The sequence below is a fragment of the Danio aesculapii genome, chromosome 4, assembly GCF_903798145.1.
Source record: "Danio aesculapii chromosome 4, fDanAes4.1, whole genome shotgun sequence".
Lineage (NCBI taxonomy): Eukaryota > Metazoa > Chordata > Actinopteri > Cypriniformes > Danionidae > Danio > Danio aesculapii.
In genome coordinates this window covers 6,189,351-6,216,422 of record NC_079438.1, presented here as the reverse complement: position 1 = coordinate 6,216,422, position 27,072 = coordinate 6,189,351, and the positions used below count along the sequence as shown (strand labels likewise).

The window sequence follows — 27,072 nt, the reverse complement described above, 5'->3', positions numbered from 1 at the left end:
ACTCCCCCAGAGGGACAAATTTAGTGATCTCCTTAAATCTCTGAAATTTTTCTGAAGTAGCACACAATCCTTAAATTCACAAATCCAATTTTGTTGAATGTGTGGAGTTGCAGGGAAGGTGGTGTAAGCAGATGAGTAAGCAGTTGGTGATATTTTTTCCAAGCCAATAGTTTGATGTCACAGGCAGTTTGATGTGAGTTAAAAATTTGGAAATTCAGTTAAAAACAGCCCTTTGTAGTGTTTTGGCATTAAATCGAAGGAGAGAGACTGGTCTGTATTTTTCATCCAATGAGTGATGTTTTATGAACAGTGAGGTTACCCAGACCTGTGTAACCCCAGACAGGATGTTAAAGTGGAACAGAGTGTTTCTGCTGCACTATTTACATCAAGAAGTGAGAACTGTGTGTGTAAGGGAAGAGAGGATGTAACAGTGGAGGAGAAGTGTGTGGAGGACAAACCAATTTTTACTAGTAGCAATTTAGTTGTTGAAATCAACAATTGAATTTTTGATATCATCAATTAAGTCTGAATGGCAGCCTACATTTAGTGAAGTATAACAAAATAATTTTGAGAGGAGCGCATGATACGATTGACCGCAGCTTGTCTCTCATTTACAATCATTAGTTAGCCAATCAGATTAATCCAAACTCGCTATAAGAAGCCTAGCAAAAAATGACTCGCTATCTTCGTTTAATGTAGAAAGCTCTTAACAGGACTACTCCAGCTCCTTCACAAGCTTCTAAAATTCAACATCTTTCTACAACCCATCAACAATTCTAAAACCATCATCTGACTACGATAAATCAACAACAACAGCAATACAACAACAACGGAAATAAGAAAACAGCAGCATCAAATCTACTCTCACATCAACAAACAGCAACATGGACTGGAACGAAATCTCCACTCTCCCAGAAACACCAGCCCTGGCTCAACAACACCAAGCTCAGCCTGGAAGCCGACTCGATACAGAGGCTCCAATAAGAGGCCGAAGGCCTATCCGCTCTATTTCAGCAAGGACGCAATGCCCATCTCCCGTCACTCCGAATCGCCACCCACCTTCTCCAGCTTCTTCATACGCCTCTGCAAGATCATCATCCCTCACTTCCAACAAGATGACAGTGACCGAACTTTGCCAGACCCTCATAAATGTCAGAATTTCCATCCCCAGCCGCTGCAATAAGACGGAACTACTAAAACTCTATGAATCCATCTCATCACCAACTCCGCCCCCTCAGGACAGCAGAACCGCTTGCTCCCCCCACACCCCCTATCCTCAACCCACCACAGCCCCACATGCACAAAATCTCCCTGGACCATCAAAGAAAGCAACTAAGAAAAGCAAAAAACAGCAATCCCATGAAACCGGACAAACTGTACCTACCATAACATTCCAAAGCTTGGACAATCCACCTGATAATGACGCCACTCTCGGGCTACCCACCCCCCTCCCTTCGCCTCCAGCTCCACATTCCAGTGAAAACTCCAGGCCTACTTTTCCTGCCATCCCCTCCACTCTCAACCCTCCTCAATTCTCTCTCCCTTCCAACCTCCCTCACTCTTCCACCGAGCTTAATTCTACCTAGTCTTTCTCTACAAGTTTCTCTACACTCTTCCTCTCCTCTACATCCCTTCCCCAAGCACCCACCTCCATTACTAACCCTCCCCAACAGTCAACCCTCCCTACTCACATTTCTTCCGCACGGCCCCCCTTCACCCTAACCACAGCCACGCCCCTTCTCATTCCACATAATGCTCCAGTCCTGGAACCACCCCGATCTCCAAAGCCATCAAAAACCTCATCCTATCAGGTGCTGACATCGACCTTTCTACACTGCTTTCACCCATAGCACCTCCCTCAGCAGAACGACAGGTGGATTTTGGCGAATTCACTATTACACTTAAATCACCCGCTAGCTCACAAACCCACACACTTTCATTAGCTAAATTTCACGTAGCATTTTCACATTATACAGAAACCATCTGTTCAGTCTTTCCCCATAGGAGGCCATCTCCTGTGAGGCAACACATTTTTACACGTACCACAAATTATTTTCTGCAAAATGCGCTATTCGCATTACTCAGTAGAATCAGTGTCCCTACTGGGATCAAAATCTGCACATGACTACTTCCTGTCCCTTCATAATCTCCTCCTCCAACAAAGAACAACAAATCCCAAGACCCACCAGCTACGTGGACACCCCCCCCCCTCTCTCTCTATAAATTTATCCATATCTGCAATTACTTTTAAAATGTCTGGGTAAAAAACAAAACTTTTTTCATGTTTTCTTTAACTGCCTATCAACACCTTAGCAACCACCTAGCAACACTTTTCAGGTTGCTAAGGTGTTGCTAACCCGTTAAGTAGTTGCTAAGGTTTTGCTAGGTGGTTGCTAATGTGTTCATAGGCGGTTGCTAAGGTGTTGATAGGCAGTTGCTAAGGAGTTGCTAGGTGGTTGTTAAGGTGTTAGTAGGTGGTTACTAAGGTGTTGCTAGGCGGTTGCTAAGGTGTTATAAGGTTGCTAAGGCATTGCTAAGGTGTTGCTAGGGTGTTATTATTATTATGCATATTATGATAGGTGGAGAGTCCGTTAGAAACTGCATCTGTCACTGCTGAGTCTACTGTCACTGCATCTGAGCCTAATTCCCTTTTCCCTCGCATGTGACCAAGTTGATGACATTGATGCTAAAGATGGAATAGTGCTCCATCATACACATCAACAGTCTGCTAGACTACAAAATTCTGAAATCTTGTGCGATCTAAACACTCATTTATTCTCTATCTTTAATCTTCGATTTTTCCTCTCTCTTTAATGATGTACCTTTGCACACGATCGTCCTAGAACATGACATTGATGTTGGTTATGCCATCCCGATTAAACAAAAGAGAAGTAATGCAAAATGAAGCAAAGTACTTGTTGGAGAATGAGTTTGCTAAACCCATTAGCAGTCCATGGATCTCCCCGTGTTTGCTGGTTCCAAAGAGCGATGGAACTGTTAGATTCTGCACTGATTATCGCAAAGTTAATGCAGTTACCGTTTCAGATTGTTTTCCTTTGCCACGGATGGAGGACTGCGTCGATAACCTTGGCTCGGCACGTTATGTTAACAGATTAGGTTTGCTGCGAGCTTATTGGCAGGTGGCTCTTACAGCTCCTGCCTCTGACATTTCAGCTTTCGTTACCCCTGACAAACTTTCTACAATATTCTCATATGGCGTTCCGAATGTGTAACGCACCAGCCTTGTTCCAGCGCCTTATTAATATTGTGTTGCCAGGAGTGCCGAACTGTAATGCTTATTTGGACGATTTAGCTGTGTATTCTAGTGACTGGGTTGAGCATGTTAATTCCCTCCAAACTGTGTTTGAGCGTCTTGCAAAAGCTTCATTGACGTTAAATTTAGCCACGTGTGAATTCGGACAAGCAACTATTACCTATTTAGGTAAATAAGTTGGCCAAGGTTAAGTGCGCCCTCTTGAAGCGAAAGTGACAGCTATTTCTGAATTCCTAGCTCTCAACTACCAGACGTGAGCTTCGCAGGTTTTTAGGAATGGCTGGTTACTATCACGGCTTATGAAAGAACTTTTCTTATATTGCACATCCACTAACCTCAATTTTGAGTCCATCCTGTTCGTTTTGTTGGTCTGATGATTACCAACATGCTTTTGATTCCATCAAGGCTTTTTTAAATAACTCATGTGCTGGCTGCACCTGACTTTTCCTCTCCTTTCAAGTTGGAGATAGATGCGAGTGCTGTGGGCACGGGAGCTGTTTTGCTGCAGAAGGATCAAGTTGGTGTTGATCATCCTATTTGTTATTTTTCATGCAAAATTAACAAACATCAAAGAAATTCTTCTACAATCGAAAAAACCATTAGCGTTGTTGATGGCTCTTCAGTACTTTGATGTGTATGTGGGCTCCAGTAATTTGCCAGTTACCGTGTTCATGGATCATAATCCACTCGTTTTCCTTACTCGGTTGAACATCAGGACCAGTGCTTAATGCCTTAGTCTTTGATTGTACAAGGTTATAACTTGGTTATTAAACACAAGAAAAGTGTGGATAACGTTATAGCTGATGCTTTGTCTAGAGTGTAAAGATCTAAACAAATATATGTACTATCATATAGTTTGTTCTTGGGGGTGGAAGTGTTACGGTCTGTGGAAATTTGTATTTTAATGCTTTTCTCCCTCTATGTTTTTCACTGGCTGTTTCTCAATATGTGTTCTTCAGCGGTCTTGCGTCCTCGTGTAACGTCCTCATCAGTAGCCAAAGTTCAGTTGCAATACTCAAGACCTCAACAACAGAGGACGCGTGAAACTTCCCGGATGTGTTCTTGAAATTGAGGACGCACCGATGCAGACTTGAGCACCGAACTCACTCTATAATTTCCAGAATTTATTGCGACTAGATGTGTGAAGCTCAGGTTTTTATTTAGATTTATTATAAAAGTTTAAAGATATAATTTATTTACCTCAGGAGTTTCCCTAACTGAAACGATTATAGTAAACATTACCATGAAAATCTTAATAAAGGAATAAACACATTAAGAGTGTTTGCTGAAATTCGCATTAAAATCTGTTTTATTTATATTGTGCAACCGATATTTATATTGTTTTTATGCAGAGTATATATTTTGAAAAGGGGAAAAACAGTTAATCGTTTTATGAATGCTGTAATGTTTAAGTAATTTTCCATTTAAAACGCGTGAAGGTCATGTGGCCATCAGGAATGCAGCATCTCATTCCTCACAGGACGCATTCTCTGTTCTCGTGGTCTCCCGAGTTCGTTCTTCCGAGGACACCTGGAAAGACCGGTCTTTATAAGAACGCAAGTCCGTTCTCTGCGTTCTTGGAATTGAGAAACAGCCCATTGTCTCCCCTCACTCTAGCTCTCCCTCTCCTTGTCTGTCATTCGCTCTTTGTCTCGCCCTATCACCTTTTGTTCCGCTATTTTCTCTCTCCCAGGTACCCGCTGATTGGATCCCAAGCCTGTCACTCCTCATTAGCACGTTTCCTCCTGGACCAATTAGGCTTTGTTCCGCAAACTTTAAATTCGACCGGCACGCCTTGTTTTACAGAGGGATGTGTGTGTGTGTGTGTGTGTGTGTGTGTGTGTGTTGGTTTATGTTCGCTCGCTTATGATTATGCTGTATTTTTTGTTCCCTGTCTCTGAATAATTATACACCAATGTAAAGTAATTCAATATGGTTAAAGAGTTTATCATTCTTTTTTGGGGAAAAGGAATAGGTTACAAAGTCACTCGACATACATTTTGACCGTAGGCATCTATATTGTTCAGAAACACTAGATAAGTGGGTGAGCGCTGCTTTTTGTATTTTTGTTTATTATTTCAGGAAGTTTATGTTATTGGCATCGCATATGTTGAAGATTTCAGTTTCTTTTTCACATTTTGATTTTCATTAGTAAGTTTAGAGGGGATCTTGTGTTCTAGTTTAGGTGGCTTTTGGTTTTGTTTAATTCTTTGCTTTGGTGCCACTCTAGTTCCTTTCCCCCTGAAACTTTTGGTTTGATTCAAGATTTATTTTTGGCCTTATTAGATAGGACAGTATTTAGACAGGAAGCAAAGTTGGAGAGAGAGAGGGGTAGGGAAATGTCATCGAGCCGGTATTCGAACTCGGGACGCCCTGACGTGTTACTGCACCATATGTCGATGCACTAACCACTAGGCTATTGCACTGACCTGATTGCTTTTTTTCATGCATCGTACAAAGCACACATATAAGCCTCTTTTGTTGGCTTCATCTCTATTCTCCTCATAAGAGGAATAAACAAATTAATTGCTAAACTCATGTCCTTCTGTATTTTCCGTCCATCTACTACTCCAGTAATAATCTAATATTGTAAATGTTACGTTTACTCTCCCTAGAAAACTTATTAAATCATAACAAGGTCTAGTACAAATTAGTTAAACTAAGATAAAATAGTATTTTTATTTTCATTAGAAGCAAAAATGTCAACAAGGATAATAATACCACCTAAAGCAAGAGGCTCAGAAGAAAAATATTAAAGGGTTGACATTACATTGTGAAAAATGCTGGGTTTCACACAGTTGATTTGTATTGGGACAAAATGGGGGAATTAACTTAGCTTGGTTTTTACAAATTTAGGTGGATTGATCATAAAAAATAAGCTCAAATACCTCAAGAATTGTATTGTTTCAGCTCAATTTGAATCAGTAGACTGATCAAACAGCAAATTACATTTTTAAATGTAGGAGCATTACTGGAAACATTAAGTTTTTATAATATATCAAAACATTCAGTAAAAAACATACATCTAAAAATGGAAAATGTCTCCAGAAATTTTTAAACAAATGAGGCCCACCTGTGATTTGTTGCGAATGCCATTATCCTGGACACATGTGAAGGCAATTTACACGAATGACTGGATTAAGCTGCGGTCACACTGGGCTTTTCCTCCCATAGTCTTCCATTCATACGCACGCAAATGCGTCAGACCCGAAACGCAAGGTCATGTGTCAAGTTTTGCATGTCGCTGCGGTGCAAAGTTCAAGCTTGGTGAACTCTGACCTGCGAAATCGCATCACTTGACTGCGTGAGACCAATCGAGGATCAAAACATGACCTCTCTGGACAGAAATTTAAAACATGGAGCAATCGCTCAATTTTTTATGTCTAATCATCTTGTTTAATACCGCCCCTTTTCGCAACGCCAACTGACAAAATCAGACAAAACAAAACTAGCAAAAGTAGACAAAATCAGACAAAACAAAAAGTTGAAAAAATCTGACAAAACAAAACTAGAAAAAAGTAGACAAAATCAGACAAACAAAACTAGACAAAAGTAGACAAAATCAGACAAAACAAAATGGAACAAAAGTAGACAAAATCTGACAAACAAAACTAGACAAAAGTAGACAAAATCAGACAAAACAAAATGGGACAAAAGTAGACAAAATCTGACAAAACTAAACAAAAGTAGACAAAATCAGACAAAACAAAATTGGACAAAAGTAGACAAAATCAGACAAAACAAAACTAGACAAAAGTAGACAAAATCAGACAAAACAAAATTGGACAAAAGTAGACAAAATCTGACAAAACAAAAGTAGAAAAATTCAGACAAAACAAAAGTAGACAAAATCAAACAAAACAAAACCAGACAAAAGTAGACAAATCTGACAAAACAAAAAAAGACAAAATCAGACAAAACGCATTTAGACAAAATCAGACAAAACAAAAATAGACAAAATCAGACAAAACAAAACTAGACAAAAGTAGACAAAATTAGACAAAACGAAATTAGACAAAACTAAACAAAACGAGACAAAACTAGACAAAAGTAGAAAAAATCTGACAAAACAAAAATAGACAAAATCAGACAAAACAAAAGTAGACAAAATCTGACAAAACAAAACTAGACAAAATCTGACAAACAAAACTAGACAAAATCGGACAAAACTAAACAAATCTAGACAAAACTAAACAAATCTAGACAAAAGTAGATCAAATCAGACAAAACAAAAATAGACAAAATCAGACAAAACAAAAGTAGACAAAATTTGACAAACAAAACTAGACAAAAATAGACAAAATCAGACAAAACGAAACTAGACAAAAGTAAACAAAATCGGACAAAACTAGACAAAACTAAACAAACCTAGACAAAACTAAACAAAAAATAGACAAAATCAGACAAAACTAAACAAAAGTAGACAAAATTATACAAAACAAAACTAGACAAAAGTAGACAAAATCAGACAAAACAAAAGTAGACAAAATCAGACAAAACAAAGCTAGACAAATGTAGACCAAATCTGACAAAACAAAACTAGACAAAAGTAGACAAAATCAGACAAAACAAAACTAGACAAAAGTAGACAAAATCAGACAAACAAAAGTAGACAAAATCAGACAAAACAAAGCTAGACAAATGTAGACAAAATCAGACAAAACTAAAGTAGACAAAACTAAACAAAAGTAGACAAAATCAGACAAAACGAAATTAGACAAAACTAAACAAAACGAGACAAAACTAAACAAAACTAGACAAAAGTAGACAAAATCTGACAAAACAAAACTAGACAAAAAAGACAAAATCAGACAAAACAAAACTAGACAAAAGTAGAAAAAATCTGACAAAACAAAAAATAGACAAAATCATACAAAACAAAAGTAGACAAAATCAGACAAAACAAAACTAGACAAAATCGGACAAACAAAACTAGACAAAACAAAAGTAGACATAATCGGACAAAACTAAACAAATCTAGACAAAACTAAACAAACCTAGACAAAAGTAGATAAAATCAGGCAAAACAAAAATAGACAAAATCAGACAAAGCAAAAGTAGACAAAATTTGACAAAACAAAACTAGAAAAAGTAGACAAAATCAGACAAACAAAACTAGACAAAAGTAAACAAAATCGGACAAAACTAAACAAAACGAGCCAAAACTAAACAAAAATAGACAAAACAAAATTGGACAAAAGTAGACAAAATCAGACAAAACAAAAGTAGAAAAAATTCAGACAAAACAAAACTAGACAAAAGTAAACAAAATCAGACAAATGTAGACAAAATCAGACAAAACTAAAGTAGACAAAACTAAACAAAAGTAGACAAAACGAAATTAGACAAAACTAAACAAAACTAGACAAAAAAGACAAAATCAGACAAAATGCATTTAGACAAAATCAGACAAAACAAAAATAGACAAAATCAGACAAAACAAAACTAGACAAAAGTAGAAAAAATCTGACAAAACAAAATAGACAAAATCATACAAAACAAAAGTAGACAAAATCAGACAAAACGCACCTAGACAAAATCAGACAAAACAAAACTAGACAAAATCTGACAAACAAAACTAGACAAAACAAAAGTAGACATAATCAGACAAAACTAAACAAATCTAGACAAAACTAAACAAACCTAGACAAAAGTAGATAAAATCAGGCAAAACAAAAATAGACAAAATCAGACAAAACAAAAGTAGACAAAATTTGACAAAACAAAACTAGAAAAAAGTAGACAAAATCAGACAAACAAAACTAGACAAAAAAATTAGACAAAAGTAGACAAAATCAGACAAACCGAAACTAGACAAAACTAGACAAAAGTAAACAAAATCGGACAAAACTAGACAAAACTAAACAAAAATTGACAAAATCAGACAAAACTAAACAAAACAAGACAAAACTAAACAAAAATAGACAAAATCAGACAAAACTAAACAAAATCAGACAAAACAAAACTAGACAAAAGTAGACAAAATCAGACAAAATGCATCTAGACAAAATCAGACAAAACAAAAGTAGACAAAATCTGACAAAACAAAACTAGACAAAAGTAGACAAAATCAGACAAACAAAACAAGACAAAACTAAACAAATTTAGACAGAACTAAACAAACCTAGGCAAAACAAAACTAAACTAAATCAGACAAAACTAAACAAAATGAGACAAAACTAAACAAAACTAGACAAAAGTAGACAAAATCAGACAAAATGCATCTAGAAAAAATCAGACAAAAAAAAAACTAGACAAGAGTAGAAAAATCAGACAAAACTAGACAAAAGTAGATAAAATCAGACAAAACAAAACTAGACAAAAGTAGACAAAATCAGACAAAACACATCTATACAAAATCAGACAAAACAAAAGTAGAGAAAATCTGGCAAAACAAAACTAGACAAAAATAGACAAAATCAGACAAAACAAAATTAGACAAAACTAAACAAAATCAGACAAAACTAGACAAAATCGGACAAAACTAAACAAATCTAGACAAAACTAAACAAACCTAGACAAAAGTAGATAAAATCAGACAAAACAAAAATAGACAAAATCAGACAAAACAATAGACAAAAGTAGACAAAATCAGATAAAATGCATCTAGACAAAAACAAAACTAGGCAAAACAAAACTAGACAAGAGTAGACAAAATCAGACAAAACTAGACAAAATCAGTCAAACAAAACTAGGCAAAACAAAACGAGACAAAATTAGATAAAATCAGACAAAACAATGTCCACCATGTCCCTTTAATTTCCTTTTCACCATTTATAGCTAAGCCTAATGGTTCAGCAACTAGTGTGTATAATAACGCTGATAAAGGACATCCTTGTCTTATAGATCTGGAAATCTCAGTGTAGTCTGTTAAAAATCCATTTATTTTAAAACAACTAAAAATATCTGTATAAAAACATTTGATCCACTTAATGAAATTCTCACCAAGCCAAATTTCTGGATTAAGTCAAATAAATAGCTGTGCTCAACTCTATTAAAAGCTTTCTCTAGATCTATGCTGAATAAAAATCCTTTTTTATCTATATGTATCAGATTAAATCTCTTATACTTGTTATTGTGTCTGCTATATCTCTGCCTATTACACCATGAGCTTGATTAGTTGTGATAAGAGTGGGAACTACCTTTTTAAGTCTGTTTGCTAAAATCTTTGCTAATATTTTATAATCTGTATTAAGCATACTTAAAGGTCTATAATTTTGCAAATCATCTTTATCACCTTTATTTTTATAAATTATTTTGATCATTCCTTTCTTCATACTCTCACTCAACTCTCCTTTTTTAAAAACAGCAGTAAAAAGATCTTTTAAAATTGGAATTAAAACATCTTTAAAAGTCTTATAAAATTCGGATGACAAACCGTCTAAACCAGGGCTTTTCCCATTGCTTAATTGTGTTATAGCTTCATTTATCTCATCTTCAGTTATATCACTATCACACCGTTCTTTATCCTCTTCACTTACTTTAACCTTTATTTGATTCAATAAAAAATCCTTATCTTCTTCATGAACTCCTTCTCCCTTAAACAAAATTCCATAGAAATCTTTAACTGCTCTTAAAATACTTTCTTTATCTTTGACATTTTCCCCTTTTATTGAGACATTCTTTATCAAATCGGCTTTTTGTCGTGTTTTTTCTAAATCATAAAAGAACTTTGTACTTCTTTCTCCTTCCACTGTATTTTTCATCTTACTTCTTATTCTAGCTCCCATACATTTTTCCTCTTCTACTTTTTTCAGTTTCTCTTCTAATATCACTATTCTCCTAATATCCATATTTCCTTCTGTTATCTTTTCCATTTCATTCTCCCATTCTTTGTTTAATTGTCTTTCTTTAGCTTGATTAGCTTTCTGCATTTTCTTTGAACATTCTATTGAGAATCTTTTGGCCTCTAATTTGACATTGTCCCACCACACACTTATTTCTTCATCATATAACTCATCATTTACACTATTAATAATAATATTTTCCATTTCAGTTTTTATAAAAATCATTCTTTAAGAGCTCTGTGTTAAACACCCATACACCTGGTCCTCTTTCAACTCCACTGAAATCCATCATTACATACAAAAAATCATGGTCACTACAGCTAAAAATCTTATAAAAAATCTTTGAAAAAGATTCTAATCTTCTTGTACATAAAACATAGTCTAATCTACTTTGTTTTAAAACTGTATTCACCCACTGCCTTCTTGATTATTCTCTTTTGGCTCTATTTCTCTCTCTCCATACATCTACATATTTATGTTTTTCAATCATGTATTTCAGTTCTTTTCTTCCAACATCTGCTCTATAAACCATATAATCATCTACATCTATCCTTTCTAAAACAGTGTTAAAATCTCCTAAGACAATAACATTATTCCATCCACTCATTAAAACACTTAGGTCCTTTAAAAAAGTAACTCTTTCCAAGTCTTGATTTGGAGCATGGATGTTACATATTGTTATTTCTTCACCCTTATTTATTATTTTAATAGTTAAGATCCTTCCATAGTTATCTTTAAATAAAACATCAAATGAGCATCCTATTCCTCTTCTAATTAATATTGCCATGCCTTTTTTCTTATTTGGGTCATTATTATACAATATTTCCCCATCCCAACATTTTTTAAACTCATTAATAATCGTTTCATTCCATCCAGTCTCTTGTATACATATTATATCACATTTTTCTGTTAATGCAATTACATTTTCAAACTTCACTTTAGATGACAGCCCTCTTACATTAATTGAAACCAAACATAAGTTGTTCATTAGAAATATAAAAGAAAACAAGCCATCCAAACAAAAGAAAATCCAAATTAAACAAGCCATCAATCATCTGTAGTCTTCTTTATCTAAAATCTTAGATCAGTTCTGTCAGTTTTTAGTTTTGCTTTTGCTTCTTTTCGTAATTTCTGTTTCTTAAGCACTTGCTGAATATTTATTTGTACAGTTTTTCTGCGTCTTCTGTTTATGCTGTCTATTGTTCTGTCTTTAGTCCCAATATTTATTTCATCATTATCATCATCGCTTACCTCTTCCTCAATTCTGCTTTCTGTATTTTCACCCGCTGCTCCTTGTTCTTTTTCCATGTCCTGTCCATCGTCTTTCATTAGATGTTGTGTCTCAGTCTCTACTGCATCTCCTTCATCCTCTTCACTCATAGCCTGCTCCTCTTCTTGTTCATTCAAACCATCCGGTGTTAATTCCTGTGCTTCATCCTCACTTTCTTCATCGCTTGATTTCTCAGTTGGTTTATGCATTTCCATCACTCCAGTGTCTTCCTCATCCGATTCACATCTGCACCACAATGTTGTCTTTTTGCAGCCTTGGCACCGTGGGGCTTTACAGTCCCGCGCAAAATGCCCCTGCTCCAGACATTCTCTACACACAAATTGTGGGCAGTCTTTTTTTTCATGTTCAGTGCTTCCACATAATCTGCATGTTTTTATCTGCTGATCATGTATCACTCTAAAATATTTGGGTCCTTCCTCTGTATCAAATTTGACATTGTAAGGAAGAGTTGTGACTTCTTTTGGAAATTTCACTCTGATGAATCTTGTTCCGTCAGCCACAGTTGTTCCTGGATGATACCTTCTTCTTAGTGGGAGAATTGGAGAAACTCCCCAGTCCACAAGCTTTTAGATGATTTCACTATCTTGAATATAGTTGGGTAAATTTAAAAAAGAAACCATTCTCTCAGTTGCGCAGAGTTTTGATATCTCACAGAATTGTTGGTTAATCATGAGTCCATCCATTAAATGATCACAGTCTGTTTCATTTTCCATTGTTAGTTCATAGTCAAAGTTTGATTTTTTTCTCAGTCCAAACAATTTTCCAACTCCAGTCTTTCCTTCCACAGCCTTTATAATCATAACTACTGTGATATTTTCAGGATCTTTCACAGTCATTGTCAGAGTTGTTTCTTTTTTATATTGTCTCTGAAATCTTGCTTGACTTTTCAGTTTGTTTATCATCTCATTTCTTTGACTTGTTTGTAGGGTGTTTTCCAAACGTTCAGGAATTGCTTTACCTTTTGTTTGTTGTATTTCTCCACTTCCTCCTCTACTTGTGTCTGATCTGTTTTTCCTCCTTTCGTGCCACAACAGTTGCCCATGTGTCATTATTACCGATGTCCTTGTTTGAATCTCCTGAATTGCTATCTTCAGGAGTAGCTTTGTCCGTGTTGCCATAGTCCATATTCAGTTCCTGTTCCTTTACCGGGGTGTCCATCCTTTCAAACGGTTTTAACCCCAAACAGATAAGACTGTCTGGGGTTTAACTAAAACTAAACAAAATTTATATAACTTATTTCTGTCAAAATCAAGAAAAAAACAATAAAGAAAATCAAAATGGGAGAGCCTTTCTCTCCCTACTGCCACCTCACACTTCCTTGAAAGCAGTGACTCAGTCAAACTCAAGGGGGCGTGCTCAGGGTGGTATGGCCGTAAGCGAGAGCAGTTGTCAAGAGTTGGCTATTTAAAAACAGGTGCAGTACCAGGAGCCGAGAGCAACTCAGCTTGCCTGGACACAGCAGCCACAGAAACAATGCCCTTGTCACCTCAATTGTTTCCCTGTATTTTTTTTTTTCAATTAATGTATTCATTTATTTTTTTTTTGGCAAATGAAGGAATTCAAAAAGCTTACAGCACCTGGTATTCCCAGGCGGTCTCCCATCCAAGTACTAACCAGGCCCAACCCTGCTTAGCTTCCGAGTTCAGATGAGATCAGGCATTGCCAGGGTGGTATGGCCGTAAGCAAGAGCAGTCGTCAAGAGTTGGCTATTTAAAAACAGGTGCAGTACCAGGAGCCGAGAGCAACTCAGCTTGCCTGGACACAGCAGCCACAGAAACAATGCCCTTGTCACCTCAATTGTTTCCCTGTATTTTTTTTTTTTCAATTAATGTATTCATTTATTTTTTTTTGGCAAATGAAGGAATTCAAAAAGCTTACAGCACCTGGTATTCCCAGGCGGTCTTCCATCCAAGTACTAACCAGGCCCAACCCTGCTTAGCTTCCAAGTTCAGATGAGATCAGGCATTGCCAGGGTGGTATGGCCGTAAGCGAGAGCAGTCGTCAAGAGTTGGCTATTTAAAAACAGGTGCAGTACCAGGAGCCGAGAGCAACTCAGCTTGCCTGGACACAGCAGCCACAGAAACAATGCCCTTGTCACCTCAATTGTTTCACTGTATTTTTTTTTTTTTCAATTAATGTATTCATTTTTTTTTTTTTTTGGCAAATGAAGGAATTCAAAAAGCTTACAGCACCTGGTATTCCCAGGCGGTCTCCCATCCAAGTACTAACCAGGCCCAACCCTGCTTAGCTTCCGAGTTCAGATGAGATCAGGCATTGCCTTTTTTTTTTTTTTTTTTTTTTTTAATTAAAAATAATTTCAGTTACAATTTTACACGGTAAAGCATAATACAGTACATATTAAAAAATCATTTGGAATCAAAAACATTAAAACTGTGGTAAATTCCAGTTCATTTCTTTAAAAACTTGACATGCTTTGTTTGTCAAGATTTTGTGCAGTTCACCTAAATTGTCCTCGTTTTTATAATATATATACAGTTTGTACAGTTGTATCCTTCCGTTTTCCTCCTTAAAATTGCCCATACATTCATCACAATTTTCTCTTTTTTTGCCACAATTCTTCTTTCCCACATTGCATTCTTCATCAGCATGATACACAGGTTGACAATTTTCTTATTTTCATTTTTCTTATTCCATCCCAACATCAATACTCTGTTCCATTCTGTTTCATTTTCATCCCAGTCTCCAAGTAGTCCTTTATTTAAAACTTTACAATCTTTTAAGAAACTTTCCAATTCTTGACAATATAAAAACATGTGTAAAAAACCCTCTTCTTCTTTTTGACATACTTTACATATTGCACTTTGTTCCATCCCTATCTTGTTTAAAATGACATCTGAAAAGATTGCTTTGTGTCTTATTAAAAATTCTAGACATTCGACTTTTGTTTCTACATACCTTCCTTTCATGTTTCCCCATATTTCATTTGCTTTTACATTGTATTTTTCCATCCAGTATTTGTTTGCTGTTGGTTCTTTAAAAACTTTCTCTCTAAAAAAACAATAAATATTTCTCACAGTACATTCTTTAAAATCGTGTGTTTTTTCTCCTATTTTCACATACACTTCATTTGTTTCTTTTTCTTTTTCAAAATTGTCTATGCTTCGTATCCATTCTTTCGGAATTGCCTGTTTAATTTTGTCAAGATTTTTCTCAATTTCCCTTCTGTTGTATTCCTCTTTCGCCTCCTCCATTGTGTCTATAACATATTGTTCAGTTAAAAATCCTTCTTTAAATTCATATAAAATGTCCCTTACTTTTAAAATGCCAACTTCTATCCATTTCTTAAAAAATAAAACCTTCCCTTGACTAAAAATGTTGTTGTTCAAGAAAAGAGGTTGGTTTAAAATGTTTTCCCTTCCATGTGGATTATATTGCACTATAGTTAAAAAGTTCCCCCATGCACTTAAAATTTCTCTATAAAATTCAGGTAAGTTTTCTGTCATCCAAGCTTTTGTTTTCATCCATAAAATCCCATCTCCCATGTTAAAATGACCACATTTGTTTAAAAAATATTTCATTGTTTTTTTCCACTCTGCTTTGTTTTCTTTTTCTAGATACTTCTTTATTCTTTTCACTCTTAAACTATTTTTCCTTTGTTCTACATCTATTAAACCCAACCCACCCTTGTCTGTTTCCCCTACAACTGTATTAAAAGCAATCCTTGGTGGCTTACCTCCCCATAAAAAATCAGTAAAACATTTTTTCAACCTCTTTTCTATCCACATTGGCATTTCTAAAACATATAAAACATGCCACAATTTAGACTCCATTAAAACATTTATAATCAAAACTTTTCCTTTTAATGTCAGTGTTCTTAGTTTCCAGTAATTTAACCTCCTTTCTATATCTGTTAAAAAACCCTCCCACATCTTATCTCTAGCTGTTCTGGCATCTTTCCCCATTAAAACCCCTAAAATCTTTATTTCTTCTACTTCTTTAAAATTGGTGCAATCTGCTAAATCTGTCTCCTTTCCAAACTTCATATAAACCGTTTTGTCTTCATTTACTTTACTTCCCGATCCTTTACAAAATTGTTGTACTATTTTCATTGCTTCTTTCACACTCTCTTTTCCTTTTACTATTAATGTAGTGTCATCTGCATATTGAAACATTTTATTTACTTTATTTTCTTCAATTTCCATTCCTTTTATTTTTTCTTCTTCACTGATAGCTAGGCCCAGGGATTCTGCCACAAGTGAATATAAGAGTGCTGACAGAGGACATCCTTGCCTTATCGATCTTGTTATTTTAAAACATTCTGTTAAAAAGCCATTACATTTAATTTGTGTTAAAATACCCTTATATAAAATCCTGATCCATTTTCTAAAAACTTCTCCAAAACCAAACTTTTAAGTGCTTCAAATAAAAACTGGTGTTCAACTCTGTCAAAAGCTTTTTCAAAATCCAAACTTATGATATATCCTTCCTCTTTTTTGTCCTTCATATATTCTATGATGTCTTTTATGCTCATTGTTATATCCGCTATGTCTCTTCCTTTTATCGCGTAGGCCTGTGTTGTTTGAATTATTTTTGGCATCACTTCTTTTAATCGATTTGATAAAATTTTAGTTAAAATCTTCAAATCTGTGTTTAACATTGTGATTGGTCTGTCATTTTTTAACAATGTCTTTTCTCCTTTTTTGTGTATTAATTTCATTAATCCCATTCCCATTCTTTCATTTAATTCTTCTTTTTGCAGTATTTCTTTAAAAATTTCAGTTAAAATTGGTATTAAAATTTCTTTAAAACATACGTAAAATTCACTATTTAACCCGTCTATTCCTGGACTTTTCCTTTTGTTCAAGCTTTCTATTGCTTTTCTTATTTCTTCTTCTCTTATTTCTTGGTCACATTCTCTTTTATCCTCTTCATCTATTTTTGTTTTTATCTGTTTTAATAAATTTTCCATTTGTAATTCATCAACTCCCTGTGTTTTAAATAACTCCTCATAGTATGTTTTTATTTCTTTTAAAATGTCTTCATTTTCTTCTATGCTTTCTCCTTTTGCTCCTTGTATTATCTTTATTGTTTCTGCTTTTCCTTTTTGTCTTTCTAAATCAAAGAAGAATTTTGTGCACTTTTCTCCCTCTACTACATATTTTGCTTTGCTTCTTAGTCTAGCTCCTTCATATTTCTTTTCCTCAATTTCTTTCAGTTTTTCCTCCATTTCTTTTATTTTTTGTACGTCTTTTTCATTTTTTTCTAGTTCTTTTTCTAAGATTTCTTTTATTGTTTTTTCTTGGTGTCTTTTATTCTTTTGTATTATTCTACAAAATTGTATTGTAGTTTTTTTAATCAGATATTTGACATTTTCCCACCATAGTCTTTTGTCTTCATTATATATTTGGTTTCCTTTTTCCTTTTCTATTATTCCTTTTATTTTTTTAACATAGTCTTCATTTTTTAAAATGTCACTATTTAATGTCCACACCCCTGGGCCTCTTTGTATTTCTTCTGTATTAAAATTAAACAATAAAAATTTATGATCACTTAAAACAGTTTCATCATACTTTATTTTTTCTATATAAATTTCTATATTTCTTGTGCATAACACATAGTCTATTCTCGATTGAGTTACAAAATTCCCTACTATTTGTCTTCTAGAAAACTCCTTTTTCTTCCCGTTTCTCTCTCTCCAAATGTCTATCATTCCTTTTTCCTCCATTAGTGATTTTAGTTCTTTTCTTCCTGTGTCTGATTTAAAAACCATACCTTCTGTTATGTCCTGTCTGCTAAAAACAGTGTTAAAATCCCCACATACTATAATTTGTTTATAGTCGTTTAAAAACCTTCTCAATATGTTAAAGAAGCTTTTCTTTTCACTCTCTTCATTGGGTGCATGCACATTAACTAAAATGATATCTTTCCCTTCATATTTTATTTTTAAAATCATACATTTTCCTTGTTTGTCTTTATATATTACTTTACTCATTTGTAGTGCATTCTTTCTTATTAAAATTGCTACTCCTCTCCCAGCTTTCCCATCTCCATTACTATAATAAAAGTCCCCATCCCATTCTTTTTTATATACGTCCATCACCTCATTTTTCCAATTTGTTTCTTGTAAAATAATTATTTCTTCTCTTTTACACTTTTCTTTTACATTTTGGAATTTTCTTAAGTCCATTAAACCTCTTGCATTAAAAGACACACAATTTAAAACCATTAAAAGAAGGAAAAAGGAAATAAAAACCGTCATCTCAGTCCTCTTCTTCTCCCAAACCTCTCAAAGAATCATATCTGTTGTGGCTTTTCAGTTGTCCTTTTTTCAAACCTTTTTTTCTAGCAGTTTCTATTTTTGATAAAGCTTTTGCCGATCGTCTTGTTTGTCTTTTCTCAATTTTCTCTTTTTCTACTTCCTCTTCATGTTTTCCGGTCTCTCTGTCTGCTCCCTTGTTTTGTTCTTTAAGATCCTCTTTTTCGATTACATCCAAAACGTTTTTGAAGCTAGACGTTATGTCCATTGGTGTCCATGTTACCTCTTCTTCGTGCTCTATTTGTTGACTGTCTGTTTCTGTTTCCTTTTCTTTGTTTGTTTTCTCCTCATCCAATGTTATTTCTTCTGTTGTAGTTTGTATTGTTTGTGCTGTTGTTTGTTCCTCTTCATAACTTTCCCTTTCACTGTTTCCTTCATGCATTTGTCCACTCACCTGGATCTTATCCTCCTCCTCCTCTTCCTCCATCCAACATTCACACTTATTTATATAATTCTGGCAGTCCGGGCACTTAATGGCATCGCAGTCTCGGGCAAAATGTCCCCTTTCCTCACATTTATAGCATTTAAAGTCTGGGCAATCTTTGACCATATGGTCCGGGCTCATGCACAGCCTACAAGTCTTAACCTGGTGGCTGTGCATCACCCTAAAATATTGCTGACCTTCTGCCGTTTCCAGCCTTGTGGGTAAGGTAGAGATATCACTTCTCTGGGGAATCTCACTTTGATAAAACGTGTTCCATCTTCTATTTCTGTGCCCGGATAAAGCCTTCTTTTAATTTTTGTTATGGGAAATACTCCCCAGCCTTCTAATTTATCTAAAATTAATTGATCATCCAGGTAAGCGGGCAAATGCATGAAGGAAACCACATAGTCTCTATTTTGTAACATTTTCACTTCACATGTTTCTCCTTTTATAATTAGTCCATCCATCAGTTTATCGTATGTTTCTTCTTTTTCTAAAGTTAGTTCATATTCTTTGTCCTGTCTTGGCCTGATTGCAAGAATTTTTCCAAGTCCACACTTTTCAGTTACTGCATTAATTATTTCCAAAACTCTCACCTCTTTAACTTTGTCCACATTTAGAATCACCGTTGCTTCCTTCATGTATCTTTTTCCACTTCTTTCTTGTTGCCTCTCCTGTTGTTGGTTTTCTTGTCGTTCTTTGTTTGCCATGTTTCTTTCTCCTTCCCGTCCAACGTTGTTTTCCAGTTGTCTTTCCCCTCCTAATCCAGTGCTGTTTTCTTTTTGTGTTTCTCCAGTCCATCCTGTGATGTTTTCCCCTCGTGCTTCTTCAAACAAATCTGTGCTGTTAATTTGTGAGTCCATTTTCTCTCAAAAAAAAGTGCTAACCACCTTCCAGCAAGCACACGTGCTGCTGTCAGGTGGTTTAAAAACAAAAAAAATCAAAAAATGCCCACTATCACCAAAGAAAAACTATTAAATAAACTCAAAATAAAACAAAACAAAGGGAGAGCCTTTCTCTCCCGTCTGCAGCCTCACACTTCCTGTTTCACTCTAGCTCCCTCTAGCATTGCCAGGGTGGTATGGCCGTAAGCGAGAGCAGCAGTCAAGAGTTGGCTATTTAAAAATAGGCGCAGCACCAGGAGCCGAGCGCCGCTCAGCTTGCCTTGAAACAGCACCGACAGAAACAATGCCCTTGGCCCCTCAATAGTTTACCTCTTTTAAAAAAAAAAAAAATGTATTTATAAATTTTTTTTGCCAAATGAAGGAATTCAAAAAACTTACAGCACCTGGTATTCCCAGGCGGTCTCCCATCCAAGTACTAACCAGGCCCAACCCTGCTTTGCTTCCGAGTTCAGATGAGATCAGGCATTGCCATTTTTTTTTTTTTCTTTTATTACACTGTTCAAAATTTATACAATTCACTTATTTATACAGATAACACTTAAGACAAAACATTAAAAAGGTCTATTTTACATCATAGCTTCACAACAATGTATTTTTTTTCACATAAAATGTTGCAAGTAGTATTCCTTAAAAGGTAAAATCACATTTTAAAAAGACATTTTTATTCCTGTGTCATTTAAAATCTTTGTGACTTCTTGAGTAAAAACATCATAAAAAGCCTCCTGCATTTCCTCTAACTTAAAATAATAAAATAGACATTCAAAATATTTCTCCACCTTCCTCTTAAACACATTCCACACATTTAATAAAACTTTTTCCTTTTTTGCTACAACTCTTCTCTCCCATATTGCACTTTTCATTAAAATCACAAGTAAATTTATGAGTTTTTTATTTTCACATTCTTTGTTCAGCCCCAACAGTAACACCTTTTCCCACTCAAGATTGTCGTCTCTTTCTCCTTTCAAAGTTAAAATCATGCTTTTGCATTTCTCATTAAAATCTTTTAACTCATTACAATATAAAAACAAGTGTAAAAATCCTTCATCTGCATCTTGACATACTTTACATGTGAGACTTTCCTCCATCCCTATTTTGTTTAAAATGACATCTGTAAACACTGCTTTACTCCTGATAAAATATTCTAAATTCTCCAGTTTTGATTGTACAAATTTGCCATTTATATTAGCCCATATATTGTCTTCATTTACATCTTTAAAACGTCGTATCCAGTACTGATTTGCACCAGGTTTCTTAAAAACCCCATCTCTAAAAAACCCATAAATCATTTTCACTGTACAATCTTTCAAATCCCACCATTTCTCTCCAAGTCTTACATTCACATCTTTACTTTGTTTATTTTCTTCCATATTTTCTATTCTTGTTAACCATTCTGCAGGTATGGCATTTTTAATTATGTCGTATTCCTTTATTAAGTCTTGTCTGTTAAAATCCTCCTTTGCTTCATCCATCACATCAATAACATACTGCACCGGTAAAAATCCTTCCTTAAATTCATATAAAATATCCCTTACTCTTGTTATTCCCACCTCCCACCATTTCCTAAAAAACACCACTTTCTCTTGATTAAGAATGTCACTGTTTAAGAATAAAGGCTGATTTAAAATGTTCTCGCGTCCTTGTATATTAAAATGTACACAAGTTAAAAATTTCCCCCATGCTCCAATCAATTCTTTATAAAAGTCTGGTAGACCCTCTGTCATGAATGTTTTCATCCTCATCCATAAAATATTATCTCCCATATTAAAATTGCCACTTTTACTTAAAAAATATTCCATTGTTCTTTTCCATGCTGCCTTATTTTCTTCATCCAAATATTTCTTTACCATTTTCACTCTTAAGCTGTTTTTTCTTTGCTCCACATCTATTAAACCTAGTCCCCCTTTGCCAACTTCTCCAATCAAGGTTGCGTATGCTATTCTTGGAGGCTTCCCTTCCCATAAAAAATCTAAAAAAACATTTTTTCAGCCTTTTTTCCATCCACAGTGGCATTGATGACACATATAAAATATTCCATAATTTAGAAACCATTAAAACATTCAAAATTAAAACCCTCCCCTTCAAAGTTAAGGACATTAACTTCCAAAACCTCAGCCTTCTTTCAATCCCTCCTAACATTTCCTCCCACATGGTTACTTCTGCTTTATTTTCATCCCTCCCAACTACAATGCCTAAATTTTTTATTTCATCCATTTCCTTGAACGTAAAATGTCCAGGTAAAGCCTCAGTTCCTCCAAATCTCAAATATACTGTTTTATCTTCGTTTATTTTAGCTCCTGAACCCTTGCAAAAATGTTGTACCGTTTCCATTGCTTGCTTTACACTTGCCAGATCTTGTAGTATTAATGTGGTATCATCAGCATATTGAAATTTTTTATTCCCTCCCCCCTCTACCTCTATTCCTTTTATTCGTTCCTCGTGCTTCACAGCTAATCCCAGTGGTTCTGCAACTAAGGCATATAAAAGTGCAGATAACGGGCAACCCTGTCTGATTGATCTTGTTATTTTAAAACAGTCCGTTAAAAAACCATTGCATTTTATCCTGGTTATAGCTCCTCTATATAAAATCTGAACCCACTTTATAAAATTTTCCCCAAAACCAAAACTCTTTAGCACTCTAAATAAAAAGTCATGCTCGACTCTATCAAAAGCTTTCTCGAAGTCCAGAATAATTAAAAAACCATCTTTCTTCTTATAATTTATATATCTTATTGTGTCTTTAATACTCATAGTTGTGTCAGCAATGTCTCGTCCTTTTATACTATATGCTTGGTTTGTTTTGATTATGCTTGGCATCACTTCCTTTAGTCTGTTAGCTAAAACTTTTGCTAAAATCTTCAAATCAGTATTGAGCATTGTTATAGGTCTATAATTTTTTAAATCTACTTTATCCCCCTTTCCTTTGTATATCACCTTCATTAAGCCCATCCCCATTCTTTTATTTACAGCTTTAATCAACGCGTGACGAACAGAACACCTTAAAGATGTTCTCTGATGAGGAGGTGGACCTGGACCTGTCACTCGAGGAAACCATAGAAACCAGACTAAAATCCTTGGAAACCTTCGCGATCGACCAGATATCCAGTTTACAGCAGGACACCAGGGTCCTGCAGGAGGCAGCAGAGAAAGTAATGGAAGGAGACATGGCTGTCTTGAAGGCAGAGGTGGCCTCTCTGAAAACGCTGGTTGCGGACCAAGGCCAACAGCTGCAGGAACTAAGGGACAGGCTGGAAAGGAACAGTGAGCCTGAAGTCCAAGAGATGCCTGCAACTTCAATGGACGACAACGCGCTGAAAAAAAAGCGAGATGAAGAAGAGCTTGACAGCCTTTTAAAACCGTTTTGGCCCGAGAAGGCGGATCCTGATGGCAGAATGACACCGAGACAGCAAGTGTTTTTTCAATTCATGTTGAATGACCTAATCATTACAGACCTCAGTAACCTGCAGAGTGACGCATCGCTGATGAAGTCGGAAGGAGTTAGACGGGCTGTATGGACAGAGGACTGTGTGTCAGATGACTACCTGAAACAAAAAATTAAGCAGTACGTTAAAGAAAGCCACACCAAAATATTACTGAAAAGAGAACGGGAAAGACTAAAGAATTTGGTGGGGAAAAGAAAAGTTTAAAGGTTGACCTGTTTGGTGTATTTGCTGTGATAAGGGGGGTGGGGGGGGGGTAGTGTTGATGTGTGTTGGGGGTTATGCATGGGGTTTTTGAGTGTTTTTTTATACATGTAAAATAGTTCAGAGTGAGAAAAAACAAGCTTGTAGAGATGTAACTCAATAAACATTTAGAATTGAGACTGTCGCTGTCACCGGACGGTAGCTTCGCTGCGTTTGTTTGGAGTTTAGATTCGCAATTTACATTTTTATCACAAAATACCTTCTCATTCACTAAATATTTATCTCTCCTACTTGGGGTGAACAATCCCTTAACACACTCATACAAACAAATCTACTTTCAAACGTTCTGTCTCCCAAGCATCCACCTGGTGTTTGTAGATTTAGCCTGCTAGCACCAGCTTTAGCCTGCTAGCACCGCTGGAGAAGCATCGATGGAGGCGCTGGAGCTGGAAGCAGTGGAGTCCCAGATTCGCTCGCTGGAGACGAAGCGAGAGGGCATCAGGGCTCTGCTCTTAACCCGTACTCGCTCGTCTGAGGTAAGTGTTCGATACAACGACAATCCTCCTGCCTCCTCAACCCCGTGTGCTTCTCTGTCCAGGCCCAGCGCACCGAGGACGCGGTTCACTCAGGCGTCGTTCACGCCGACACCCGGCTACCACGGCCCCTGGATGCAGCCGCGTAAGGTGCTTACCAGGTCCCGGGGCAGAACGTCTCCTCCTCCGGTGTTCGAGATCCCCACGGAGAACCGCTTCGCCCCTCTCCGCGAGACGGGTCGCGATGTGGCCATCATTGGCGACTCAATCGTGCGCCACGTCCGCTCCGCTTCCTCCAAAGGTAACAAAGTACGCACTTTCTGCCTCCCTGGTGCCCGAGTTAAGAATATTTCTGCACAGATACCTACTATCCTGAGCGCTGCCGAGAGCCTCGGTGCCGTCGTCCTCCACGTGGGGACGAACGACACCGGGCTCCGGCAGACGGAGATCCTGAAGAAGGACTTCAGGAGCCTGATCGAGACGGTTCGACGCACCTCGCCCGCCACGCAGATCATCGTTTCTGGACCGCTTCCTACCTACCGCCGAGGAAATGAAAGGTTCAGTAGACTTTTTGCTCTGAATGAATGGCTATTAACATGGTGTGAAGAACAGAAATTGCTCTTTGCCAATAACTGGAATCTTTTCTGGGAGCGTCCTAGGCTTTTCCGCGCTGACGGGCTGCACCCCAGTCGAGCTGGAGCTGAACTCCTGTCAAACAATATCTCCAGAATACTTCGCTCTATCTGACTAGTAAGTAAAAATTCACAAAATTCACAATTTAGCCATACAGACTCCTATTCGTCCCACATAAATAACAGTAATGCATACCTAGCTAACCACATAGAGACTGTGTCTGTTCCTCGCATTATTAGATCAAGAAACAAACGTACTGTGTGCTCCAGAAATAATCTATTAAGAATTAAACCAGAAGAACCACTAAAAAGTGAAAATACAAATTTCATAAAGCTTGGTCTCCTAAACATCAGGTCACTAGCACCTAAAGCACTTATCATAAATGAAATAATAACAGATAACAATCTTAATGCACTCTGTCTCACTGAAACCTGGCTGAAACAAAATGACTATATTAGTTTAAATGAAGCAACTCCTCCAGGATTCTTATATAAACATGAGGCTCGTCAAACTGGTCGTGGTGGTGAAGTCACGTCAATCTTTAGTGATATTCTTAATGTTAATCAGAGAAACGGACTTACGTTTAGCTCCTTTGAAGTATTAGCGCTTAATGTTGTCCTTCCAAACACTATGCAAAAACCTACGTTATCTCTCGCTCTAATCACCATATATAGACCCCCAGGACCCTATGTCAATTTTCTAAAAGAGTTTTCTGATTTTATCTCTGACTTACTAGTTAAAACTGATAAAATACTAATTGTAGGAGACTTTAACATCCACATAGATGACGCTAACGACACATTAGGGCTCGCATTTATGGACTTACTACTTTCACTAGGGATAAAGCAAAATGTTATTGGTCCAACCCATCGCCTAAAGCATACACTAGATCTAATTCTGTCTTATGGAATTGAGGTCATTGATGTAGACATTATACCACAAAGTGATGATATTACAGACCACTACCTCTTACTATATAAGTTGAGTTTACCTATAATTAGCAGATCGGCTCCGATATATCGCCCTAGTAGAACTATTGTTCCATCCACCAAAAATGAATTTATAAATAACTTACCTGATCTTTCTCTACTTCGAAATGCACCCGCAAACGCAAATGACCTTGATGTAGTAACAAGCAGTATGGATGACATCTTTACTAGCACTCTAAATACTGTGGCACCCATCAAACTAAAAAAGGCTAGAGAGAATAAAACCACACCATGGTATAATAGTCATACTCTCGCTCTCAAAACAGCAACCCGTGCCCTGGAACATAAATGGAAAAAAACTTTAGAAGTTTTTAGAACTGCGTACAAAGACAGTATGTCCCACCATAGGAGGGCTCTAAAATCTGCCAGGGCTGAGCACCTCCGCAAACTGATAGAAAATAATCATAACAATCCTAGATTCTTATTTAACACCATTGCTAAATTAACAAATAATCGGTCATCTTTGGAACAAAACGTTCCACCGCAAATTAGTAGTGATGACTTCATGAATTTTTTCAGTGATAAAATAGAAGGCTTTAGACAGAAAATAGGAGATATTCAACTTTCTGCACCGCCTTATACTTAAGATCCAGTAAACACGCCTCTGAATCTAAATAACCTACAGTGTTTTAAAATCATAGAACAGGAAGAGCTAGACAAAATTATAAATAGTTCTAAACCAGCAACATGTATGTTGGACTCAATTCCAACTAAATTACTGAAAGAATTGCTACCTGTTATAGGAGAACCTCTTCTTAACATTATCAACTCTTCTTTATCTTTAGGCCATGTTCCAAATCCTTACAAGCTAGCTGTTATTAAGCCTATTATTAAGAAACCACAACTGGACCCCAGCAACTAAGCTAATTATAGGCCTATTTCAAATCTTCCATTTATGTCTAAAATACTAGAAAAAGTTGTTTCTGCTCAATTATGCTCCTTTCTGCAGTCAAACAATGTTTTTGAAGTGTTTCAGTCAGGTTTCAGAGCTCATCACAGTACAGAAACTGCATTACTGAAAATAACCAACGATTTACTCTTGGCTGCTGACCAAGGGTGCATCTCGCTATTAGTTCTACTCGACCTTAGTGCGGCATTTGACACCATTGACCATGGTATCCTCATAAATCGCTTAAAGTCTACAGGTGTCCAGGGACAGGCTCTACAATGGTTTAAGTCATACTTAGCTGACCGTTACCAGTTTGTGAATATTAATGGACAGCCCTCACAAGTCAGCTCAGTAAAGTAGGGGGTGCCTCAAGGATCAGTTTTAGGCCCTTTGCTGTTTACAATATACATGCTACCCCTGGGAGACATT

At 36.2% G+C, this 27,072-nt stretch overlaps 1 protein-coding gene and 2 non-coding genes across 3 annotated transcripts in view; 1 reads left to right on the top strand and 2 right to left on the bottom strand.

The window, feature by feature from the left end:
* The window catches only part of LOC130221901 (zinc finger protein 721-like), a 364,016-nt gene that overhangs the window by 10,334 nt on the left and 326,610 nt on the right, over positions 1-27,072 (top strand). The gene's annotated exons all lie outside the window — the stretch shown is intronic.
* LOC130224581 (5S ribosomal RNA) lies at positions 13,918-14,036 on the bottom strand. The gene has a single exon (XR_008837635.1). It is a non-coding gene; the product is annotated as a 5S ribosomal RNA (ribosomal RNA).
* On the bottom strand, positions 14,224-14,342 carry LOC130223918 (5S ribosomal RNA). The gene has a single exon (XR_008837027.1). It is a non-coding gene; the product is annotated as a 5S ribosomal RNA (ribosomal RNA).